The sequence below is a fragment of the Herpailurus yagouaroundi genome, unplaced genomic scaffold (assembly GCF_014898765.1).
Source record: "Herpailurus yagouaroundi ecotype Mexico unplaced genomic scaffold, PumYag 29, whole genome shotgun sequence".
In the NCBI taxonomy this organism is placed as follows: Eukaryota; Metazoa; Chordata; class Mammalia; order Carnivora; family Felidae; genus Herpailurus; species Herpailurus yagouaroundi.
In genome coordinates this window covers 40,860,659-40,872,191 of record NW_024412377.1, presented here as the reverse complement: position 1 = coordinate 40,872,191, position 11,533 = coordinate 40,860,659, and positions in this window count along the sequence as shown.

Sequence of the window (11,533 nt, the reverse complement as noted above, 5' to 3'; positions counted from 1 at the left end):
GATTCTGTGTCTCCCTCTCTCTCTGCGCCTCCCCCGTTCATGCTCTGTCTCTCTCTGTCCCAAAAATAAATAAACATTGAAAAAAAAATTTTTTTAATTAAAAAAAAAAAAAAAAAAAAAAGATCTGAAACCCCAGACTCACACAAAGACCAAATAAGCCTTTTCGGAACCTTCCAGTCATGCTCCCAGAATGCATGTTCCCTACGGTTTCTGAGAAATGCTCCATGGAGAGTAAATGAACTAAATCATCAGTTTTGCTGAGCTAGAGAAATAGGAGCCTTGTGAAAGTACACACTGCTGCCTAATTTTCTCTGTTCCTTCCCATTCAAGCAGAGAAGTGTGTTGAATGTGTGTGTGTGTGTGTGTGTGTGTGTGTGTGTAAGAGAGAGACAGAGACAGAGAGGGGAGAGGGTGGAAGGGAGTAAATGAGTGAGAGAAATAGAGACAGAGAAATTGATTATTAGTTGCTTTAGGTGGGAAGGAAGTGAGGGCTACCCATGAGTAGGGGGTATTAGCTGTTACTCTTGGCAAGTAGCAGCAGAGTCAATGTTACATTGTCTTTAGATTAATTGACTTTAAAATAATTTGTATCAACTGTAATTTTTGTGTACAAATTAACTCCAATCCGCACCCTAGAGGTGATTAATAATTTTTGAAACTCACAGTGTTATTAGTTATGCAGAACATTAAACAGAAATCCAAACCCCAGGAGTAGCTTTCGGGGCACTTAAAGTATTCTTATTGCAATAAAACCTAAAACAGTGTGTTAATTAGCATAAAGGCTGTCAGATAATTGTAAGTGGTAAGTTTCATGGTGTGAGATAGAGTTTAATTTGGATACTGTAGGAGACTCACTGTCCTTGAATGAATGGTGTTTAAAATTCTACAAAGTGCGGAACTTTAATAATTGATTTTCAGACCTAAAATCCCTTTGGACCTGCTTCTGCTGGCTATCAGGAGAACTTTGTCACTGGACTTAACTACAAAGATGCACCCACTCACTTTGGAACAGGCCTTTCATGTAAGGGCGATTGTGTGGCCAGCGCAGATAAGAGGCCTCTTCTCAAATGCATAGGCTCTGTGGGACTACATTGTGACTTTGGGTGCAATTTGTCCCTCTCATTGTCCCCCCACCTGGTACTGGGTTGTGGAGGAGGCAATGTCTACCCACCCAGCCCCCCACTTAGAACAACCAAAAAAGATCAGTTTCTGATATTTACCGAGAAAGAACTGGACATTTGCTGAACGGTCAAATCAACTTAGACCAGTTTGCACCAGTGTAAGCAGCCCTTTGATGGTAGTTCTGGGGACAGGGACCTGCTCAAGACTTCTTGTTCAAGCCTCTTTTAGGAAAACAAACTTCATGAGGACGGGGGACACAGGGCTCCCCCACATTCTGTGAAGTGAGTCATGGAAAGAGTCACGAGCAGGGGGATCTCTCCAATCCTAAAAGCCTCAATGAAAAGGCACAGAGCAGCTGTCCCCCGGACACACTCTGTGGGTAGGTCACAGCAGATTTTTGGAAACTGTTTCATCAGGTGACATTTTCCAAGCATCTGCCAATGCCTGCGAATGCTCTAGCAAAGTGCCTGGCACTCTGCCGTGGCTATGGGAGGCAGTATGGCATAGCGCCTTAAGGGCCTTGGTTCTAGAGAGACTTGGCTTTTGGTCCCAACTCTCCTATTAGTAGATGAGGAAGAGAAACAGGGAGGAGATCCACCACTCATCCAAGAGGCTCCTGAGTCACATTTCCCTCTAGATGCCTGTCTTTCTCTCTCATGATGCAAAGACAGAAGCTGTCACCCTATTCCTGAATAGGCAGGAGAGACCGTGGGATTCCGGGTAGAGGGAATGCAAGGGTATATTGTGATGGTGTCGTGTGGAATGCCACCTCTCAGTTTCAGCAATTGTTCCTACAACCGTGGGGTCTACGAAGGACTTCTGTGGGGCTTGTGCTGACGGACTCGCCACAAATATGAATGTGGCTAAAGGAAGTGCCTCACACTGCCCTGAGTCTCCAGAGCCAACTCTTGGAGGAAAGAGAAGAAAACCCTCCCGGCCCCTATCTGCTTTAACTTTCTTCCACCATTTCAGGGTCTTGCTCCCAAATGCTGTGGGAGAACCATCCTGGAAGCAGCCATCACTGATGTATATTTCCGTACAGGAACCCTCAGGTCCTATCTTCAGCGTAGGTTTTCATTGTGACAAGTCACGAAGACAGCAGAAGAACAGAAAGGTCCCTTGGGAGCAAGGGCAGGGCTGGCATTTTGGGGCAAAAGGAGGTACACTTCACTGATGTCTAAATTTTTCCTGGGGTCTCTGAGTTCTGCTGGGAAGGAATTCTTGGCTCTCACGTATTCTCCCACGACATCAATAAACTGACAAGTCCACGTTGAAAAAATCATTGCAACTCATTCCTTCATCAAATATTTGTTGCATACATGCTACGTGCCAGCCACTGTTCCAGACCCTAGGATATCTCACAGAGATGACGGTGACTTGCATTAGGGTAGCCGTCGAGATGGAGCGAAGCAGGCTGAGGTGGGCCATGTAGAGCAGGAGAGATGCAGAACTTGGGATGTGAGGAAAAGAGACTGATGGAGGTTGATTCCTAAGAATGGACTTGAGCCACTGGATACATGTGGTTTCATTTACAGAGATGAGGGAGGACGAGGCTTGGGGGCAGCAATGAAGGGCTCTAGTTTCATCACATTAACTTTGAGATGTCTATTTGACCTCTGAGAGAGGAGGCAAGTAAGCTTTCCTTATGCCGCCCAGGCTGCTCTCACAAGATACCATAGACTGGGCGGCTTCAATGATGTGCATGTAGTTTTCATGGTTCTGGGAGGTGGGAAGTCCAAGATCAAGGCACCAGCAGATCTGGAGCTCGCTTTCTGGTGCACAGACCGCCCTCTTGTCCGTCCTCGCGTGGCAGAGAGTGGAGACGGAAGGACGAGCGCTCATGTCTCTTTCATAAGGGCATGAATTCCACCAGGAGGGCTCCATCCTCGTGACCTGGTCACCTCCCAAAGGCCCCCCTCCTCATACCATCACACTGGGGAGTAGAATTTTGATACATAATTGCAGGGGAAGGGGCCACGAACATTCAGTCCATAACAAGGCTTTTGGCAACACAAGTAAGGCTGAAACCCAGGGGGGAACGTCGGAACTAGAGATAGGAATTTGGGAATCATTTCCATGTAATACTTAAAGGCAGGGAGTGGGAAAGAGTTTGCTGATGGGGAAGAAAAGAGGAGGCGGGGCTGAGCGCCGAGGCGTTGCATCAGGCAGAGATGCTTGGAGCTAAGCCAAGGAGGCCGTGCAGGTGCAGTGGTTGAAGCGGCAGCCCAACCAGGAGCCTGTGCTTTATGGAAGCCCAAACCGGTAAATGTTTCAAGGAGGGAATAATTAACTTGAATGCTAACCGAAGGTAGGATATTCTGAGAACAGAGACGCGCCATTGGATGTGGTGACTGGGGACCGTGATGCGGACAGATGCCGGAGAGCAGGGATGAGGAAGCCAAGTGAGAGCTGGCCAAGAAGAGTTTCTGGTGGAGGAAGGGAGAGGAAGGGAGGCATGCTGTGCTGCGGAAACAGCATGAAATATGAAGTCAGAAGACGAATCCTAGGATAAAGACCCATCCGTTGGATGGTTTTGGGCAAACACTGTTCCACGTCTCCATGTCAATCTGCAACGTGGGTTTGACAATAATGCCTGCTCCCCGGGGCTTTTGTTTCTAGTTTTAAATATTAATAATGTTTTATACCCTTGATCTCGGAAACTGAGCATTGCTTTCCTGCCCAGGAGATTTTCCTGAGGGGGAAAGAAGCAACTGGCCTACTCACATTTTAAGAATCCAGACTCCGTTCCTGTCTTAGAATCTATCTCCCCAATTTGATCATGACGACTTCTCAAAATTCCATGAAAACAGACACTGCGTTAATACGCCGAGTAGCCTACTTATTCATTTCTTTATTTATTCATTCATTCAACACATACTAATTAAAAAATCCATTATGGCCCAAGCATGGTTACAGACACTGGGGTTACTGCAATGATCAAACCAAACCCCTGCCCACATGGAGTTCACATTACAGCACGGGAAGGCAGACGATAAATAAGGACGTATATATTTACGCGATCATAAATGATATGGAGAAAAATAAAGCAGCTTAAGTGGGATGGAGGAGTTATTTTCCAAAGGTGACCAATGAAAGGACATTTCAGCAGAGACCCGTAGGCAGGGAGGGACGAGCCATGAGGATACAGGAGCGTTGCAGGCAGAGGGAATCAGGTGTGTCAGGACCCTGAGGAGGGAATATACTTCGGGTGGCTGTCTACTGTGGGGTCGACTTTTCCCTGTCACTCCAGACATATCTGGCATCTTGTTGTTCCTCAGAGCTCCAGGTTTCACAAACTGCTACTCAGAGAAAGGAAATAAAGTTTAGTAAAATGATAGGTTGCTGCTGTTCGACTAGGAAGCGTTGTAATCTCTTTGAAAAGCACACAATTGCTGCTCCTTCCATCTGGCCCTTTGATGTTTGCTGACTTAGGGGTACAGTATTTCCCATTTTCCAGCGATCCCTAGAGGTCCCCTCCCCTGCCTATCACAAGTTCCCTCCAACTTTGTGTTTCACAGACATCCCACGCCCCTCCTTTTGCACAAAGACACTCCCAGGTGGTGGTGGTTGGGGTCTGTCTTAGGTTGTAAAACCAAGTCTATAACTTTGATGTATTAAGGATCTGGGCTGTGGTGTTTGCCGAACTTCTTGGCATTTCCTTTCCTCCTTCCCACCGTGCAGTCCTCATGTAAATTCTGAGGCCAGCTACTTTTCCACAGAGGAGTAAACAAAAGAAAGGTGGTGGAGGCTTGGAGGTGAGCACAGGTCATATGGGCCTTGTAGGCCTTTGTAAGGATGTTGGCTTTTTCCCTGAGAGATCCCTAAAATCGTGAGCTTTTCTTGTCTCCTTACCTCTAGGTCACAGAAGCAGCACTGGTAGATGTCATCGTCCCCATGCTACCCAATCGTCAGAACTTTTAAATCTCATGAATATCTAGCCTTCTACTTCGCTTACCTAGAAAAATGCCGACACTGGGTCAATAGTATACTTGACCTCCTCTGTATCTGATGCAGAAGCTGGTACTACAGGAGAAAAGAACACAGTTGTGCAGGCTGATGAAAGACCAATCTCTCTCTCTCTCTCTCTCTCTCTCTCTCTCTCTAATATATAGTCACCATATAATTTATTGATCCAACTGGGACATGGTAGGGATTGAATGGTTACCATATGTAATTATACCGTGAAAATAGACATAAACCAGGACTGGCTTGGACACACCAGGAGTAATGTCAATGTGCATATAAACAAGTTTACGTAACTAAAGTGAGATAGGGAAGCTAACAGGATTTCATTTTAGAAAGGTTCCACTTCTCCTGTTTTCCTGCTAGGCCCTATTTACTCATGTTCTGTATCTTACTTTGCATCTGGGTAAAAACCACTCTGTTCCCAGTCAAAGGATGAAGCAAGAAAGTTACTCATCCTCTTGAGTTTCTCCTGGGCCCCCAAACACCTGATACATCTAAGAAGAGCACGATCCCAAACATATTCCAGGGCATTAGCTTTAAACAAACCCTGGCTGGTACTGGCGTCAATGCCTCTACCTTCGATGATTTATAAAATAACACCTATTGTTCACCTGTCATTCACCTTTGATCAGATCTCACCTTGGATTCCTGGAGAAACATGGACCCTGGATCCCTTTCCAGTACAAACCTCTAGCCCCAAGCCATGAAGAGACTCATTCCCCTTTCCTTTCTGAGTCTTCCAGACGCCCCATCTGTTATTCTCTGTCACTCAAGCCATTCAGTATACTCTGTTTTCACTTTTTCTGGCTCAAGTTTGATCTCTCTCCTGCACAAATCCAGGGAGCCCCTTGGCTGGTCCTGCAGGAGTCCCCTCTGGGTCCTCAGACCCTGCCTGCCTGCCTGCATCGAAAGGAAAGGGAAGGATCACGCCAATGATGAGCCTTCCGTGCCCATATTGAACCCACCGATACTTAGCAGACACCTTTCATCCCATTTCATTGAGAAGAGTGAGGCTACCCAGCTCAGTTCTCTGTGCTCTGGCCCATAAACTTGCCATATGCCTTAACTTCATCCTCCCCTCCTCTTCTCTTGCTCAGGACTGATCTGCACTTGTGTCTGGACCTCATTTCCTTCTGCTTCTTCCAGGACCCACCTCTAGTATCCCTTCTCCTGAATATTCCAACTCTCCTTCTCTATTTTCACCCCCTAAAAGCCAGCTCTAATTCTAAAAATCTCTTCCTGATATTGTGTTCCCCCTCATTCCTAGTTGAACTCCATTCCTACTCTCGCTCCATTCCTACTCTTCGACCCAAACACTTGAAGCAAGAGCCACACAGGATGCCTCTTTTCTGTGTCCCACCCACGCAGGGCAGTATCATTCCTATCTCCCGCTGAGTTATTACCGCTACACTCAACAAAATCAGCTTTCTCCAAGGGGCCCAAACCATTGGACAGTTTTCATCTTTATCTTCCTTGGCTTTTTTTAGGTTTTGATGCCTTTAGCACTGTTGAACATTTGTAATAAACATTCTCGACTTCCTCGACCCCCATGCAGCCGGAAACCCCTGGTCTCTTGGCACCTCTCTCAGCCTGCTCTCATGTCGTGTCCTCCAGAGTCATTGTCACCAGTACATTACCATGAACTAATACCAGAAGAAGGTAGGAAACACTTGGAAGTTGCAACTTCCTGCAGGTGGCACCAGAGACACAGGATCACCGGCAGGTAGGCTGAGCAGGGGCTGTGGAAAAGTTGGTGCTGCTCTTTATTTTTCATGAAAATACTCAGCGCTCTGGATCTGGGGGAGCCACGTGGCCCAGGGGTCTCCTCAGTGCATGTTAATCCTTCAAGGCTCACCCAGTCGTGGGTGGAGGCAGGACTGAGTCACACGAATAACTTGCATGCGGGGGGCGGGGGGGCAAATAGTTCTTTGGAAAGCAGAGTTCAACAACTTAAAAATCAATTTTTTGTTCTAAGATAGCCAAAAATGGTTGCTGGTGGTTTCTTCTGTTTCTTTAACTAGGGTTACCAGAACACAGCTTTGTGTTAGAAATGCAAGGTCAGCAGTCTTGCCTAATGAGGTCTGGAGCCTGCTGGTATTGTGTCTGAGCCCCTGGGGCTGTTCAGTGGGGGGTGGTGGCACTTTCTGATTTTCCAGTCGCTGAGAAGTCCACAGCCCCCTGTGGACATATTAAATGGCCACAAACTACCCTGGAGCTTTGGGCTTCCACATGGGGCCTGACTCTACACAAGCCTTGCGGTGGGCTTGTGGGGAGCACTTACCTCTTAGAGCTGGCCACGTAGACCCCTGTCACTCGGTGGGTGACTTTCCATCAAAGCCTGTGACCTGACAGAGCCTTGATTCCGAATAAAGCCAAGCAGGAAACGGTGTAGTTGGAAATAGTGGATCGCCACTTGTGGGAAGGTTACAACGATTCCCACTGTGGCTACAGACAAGAGCCAGCTTTGTGTGTCCTGTGTTGCTGAAAGGTCCCCGTAAAAGTTCACTTGTTGAAGGCAACACGGAATGTCAGAGCTGACAGGGACCACAGAGACCAGCCAACCCAACCTTCTCGTTCTTTTTTATTTTATTTTTTATTTTTTTTAATGTTTTTATTTGTTTTTGAAGGAGAGAGAGATCCAGAGCATGAGCGGGGGAGGAGCAGAGAGAGAGGGAGACACAGAATCCGAAGCAGGCTCCAGGCTCCGAGCTGTCAGCACAGAGCCCGATGCGGGTCTCGAATCCACAAATGGTGAGATCGTGACCTGAGCCGAAGCCGGACGCTCAACCGACCGAGCCACCCAGGCGACCCATCCTTTGCGTCCTTCGTAACATAGATTTCAAAATGCGGATTGTGGTTTGAGCCTCATCGTTGCATCCGGCCACATGATTTCAAAATTTTTTACATCCCTTCAATGTTAAGCTGTTTGTTACTGACCGCAGTGCAAGAAATGACAGCCAGGTAAAACGTGGAGATTTTTGAAGCTAAATCCTTCATACCAACTGCTTCCAGGACATCCCTCATCTCTTTATTAACCCGTGGCCAACTGACTTCTGTTCTCACTCTGTACAGAAACAGCTCTCAAGGCCTTTGTGTTCCCCATCCTCTTGTGTTCCTATGCTGTCTCCATAGACTCATTCTTCAAAGTGTGGTTCGAACACCGAAAAGGTCTCCCGTTCCGCTCACGTTCATCATCAATGGCCTTTTGTTCTAGTTAAAACCCCTTTCGTGGGGTTTTGTTCCTTGCAAGCAAACTAGTGTGGGGGAGTAATATTTTTTTAAATGAAACAAATCCCTGCATCCCTCCACACCCATCGCTTCCTTTTTTCCCTTGGTCTTTGCATGCCTTTGAACAGAATCTTTCAAGGAAAGGATAACTTACTTTGCTTAAAGGCAACAGGAATAGTTAGCAGTCCAAGTTGCTGCCTCCCATCCTGTGCCAAGCACATCATGTAGATGATCTCATTTAACCTGGAAACATCCACATGGAGGTAGGTCCTACACCGTGTCCATTTTTCAGGTGATAAAATAGAAGTACAAGGTCAAATAACTTGCCTTACTGAGCAGTGGAGCTGGGATTTGAACCTCTCACCGGTTACCCAGTTAGAGATTATAGAGCCTCCATGAAAAGCCACCCCCACAAATGATGGCGCTGTTACCAAACTGCAGCTCAGTTGTGTTATTTCCCCCTTCCTTCCTTACAGTTACTGTTTAAACTTGGGCCTGGGGTTCTTTGACCTCCCGGGAAAAAAAGGAGCTGAACCTAGGTTCCTGCAGAGTCAGACTGACCCAATTCCAGTCTTCTGGTTTCCAAGCCGCCCCCTGCCAGCCACCAGCAAAGATGCCTCGGCCTCTACATTATTAGCTGTGGGTTCTCTTTTCACGTAGACTCTCCCACAAAGTGTTTATCTTCCTATATTCGAGGAAGGGCAAAAAAATATTTGCACTTTCCCACATGGAGGAATTTCCTCTTTTCTACTCAGAACAGCTATCTTGAAATAGCCCATGCCTTGGGCTAAGCACGACTCTCCTGTGGCCTGGGTAGAAGACTGTGTTGTGCTCCAGGCCACTGTGTTATATCAGTGTGGCACCAACTGGGTTTTGCAAGGTAAGAAGGGACCTCTTGTTTGCTCGAGGTAGTTGGTTTAGAATCACTCTGCTCCTTCCAGGCAGTGGTTCTGTTGAGAAATTCAGAATCCTTGACAGAAGCCCTCGCTTTCCTCAGGCAGCTTTCTAGAACTCAGAGAAGTTAATCCTGCAGCAAACTCTGACAAAATCACATTTGCCCTTTCTTTCTTCCTTCTGTTGACTTCCCAGGAGATTTAAAGCATCCTGAGATGTTCTTTTAAAGACTGGTGTTTCAGAGCACCTGGGTGGCTCAGTGAGTTGAGCGTTTGACTCTTGATTTTGGCTCGGGTCATGATCCTAGAGTCACGGGACTGAGCCCTGCATCTGGGCGCTGAGCGTGGAAGCTGCTTAAGATTCTCTCTCTTTTTCCCTCTGCCCCTCTCTCCCACTCTGTCTCTAAAATAAGAAAAATAGGGGCGCCTGGGTGGCGCAGTCGGTTAAGCGTCCGACTTCAGCCAGGTCACGATCTTGCGGTCCATGAGTTCGAGCCCTGCGTCAGGCTCTGGGCTGATGGCTCAGAGCCTGGAGCCTGTTTCCGATTCTGTGTCTCCCTCTCTCTCTGCCCCTCCCCCGTTCATGCTCTGTCTCTCTCTGTCCCAAAAATAAATAAACGTTGAAAAAAAAATTAAAAAAAAAAAAGAAAAGAAAAAAAAATAAAATAAGAAAAATAAAAAACAAACAAAGACTGGTGTTTCTGAAGATAGCAGTGACTTCTCAGAGTCTGCCTCATTTCAACCCCACTGAGGTCACAGCCATTGCCACAAAAAAATTGGCTCAATTGTCTTTAAACTAGACTGAGAGTAGGCTCTATGGGAGTTCTTAGTGCTCTTGGGTAGGCTCTTTAATATGGCAAATACAAATCCCAGTCTACATCTCAGATTTGCAAGAATGATGACTTTATTTTTTAATAGTCAAATTTCATGATTCCATATCCTTTTCTGCGGAGTGGCTAAACTCCATCTTGTTCTATGCAATGTTCCTTCTCAACACCCAGAAGGCTGAGGGGAATAAGATTTCCTGCTCTGGGATACAGGATAATCAGGGGGAAGCAGTCAGAATGGTGACATTCGCGGGTCCTAAAGAAAGGCAGGGCCCCATGGAAGCAGTATAACCCCTACATGTAGATTTATGGGCTTCAGGAAGACAGGAAGACTCCAGGAGAGAAAAATGGCTGTGATGTGTCTTGGCAGCCAAGGCCTTATCCAGCCTCACAAAGAATATCTACACCAGGTTGGCTGAGAACGTCCAGAGTGGCTTGGGAGAAACAGACAAGTTTCTGACAGAGCCATTCATGTGGCAATGAGGTGTCTCTATGGAGCCTATATGGACTGATATCCAAAGACCCCAGGGGGTGAGGAGTGTCTCAGGAACCACCCCCACAAGGGCATTGGAGAGCAGATAACTGCCAGCCCCCTTCTCTCAGTCATCCCTGATGCCTTGGTGCTACATAAATCTCATGGAACTTCAACAGCTTGGGGGAGCGAGATGCAGGAGTGAAAACTTCAAGGGACTGAGATACAATTTTGCATCCACAGCAAATTGGGAGGTCAAAACTGAAAGCAAGTTGAGTTTGGGAAAAATATAGAAAATTATCATTCATGCACACCTGAATCTGTGAAGCTAGACTTGTATACCAGTCCTAGTGAAGTATGGATTCATCAAAAGAACTCAGAAGAATCTTATGGGAACAAAATCCGGAGGTACACCTGAGCTTTGCGGGGATGAGAAAACCAGGAGCAGTTGCTGCCTGTGGCTTTGACTGTCCCTTCTAATCAGCTTTTTCTCTGGGCCATGGGGCCAATCTCCTGTCTGTAAAGACTGAGACAGAGGCACACGGCTTTCTCTTCTGACTCATAGTCCCTCTTCCTCCATAACTTCAGTGAACATGGGTCTTTGGTTGGTGCTCACTAAGGAGCCATGTCCTTGTGAACCACTGGCCCTGTGGCTGCCACAAAATCATTGCATTCATAGTGCCTCTTGGTTGAAACGTTCTCGTTTGCCAGGGTAATGCCCTTTTGATCAGGAACCCACCTGGTTCAATTCTGCAGGGTCAGAAGGTGAGGAGTCAGGTAAATCAGACATGACTGCTCAAAGCAGTCACATCGTCAAAGGTATATAGGTTGGAAAGTGTCAGAGAAGAGGGTCTTGGTCCCAGAGGCTTTGCCCAGTCTCGAACTCCCCCGTGTTAAAATTACTGCTGTACATGTCTTGTACACCTCTTTACCTTGTAACGTTCTTGAAAGTAGAAGCTCTAATTCATTCGTTTGCGCCATGATATCTTTGTGTGCCTTCTGCATCTGGGAGGGTTCAGCGAGCA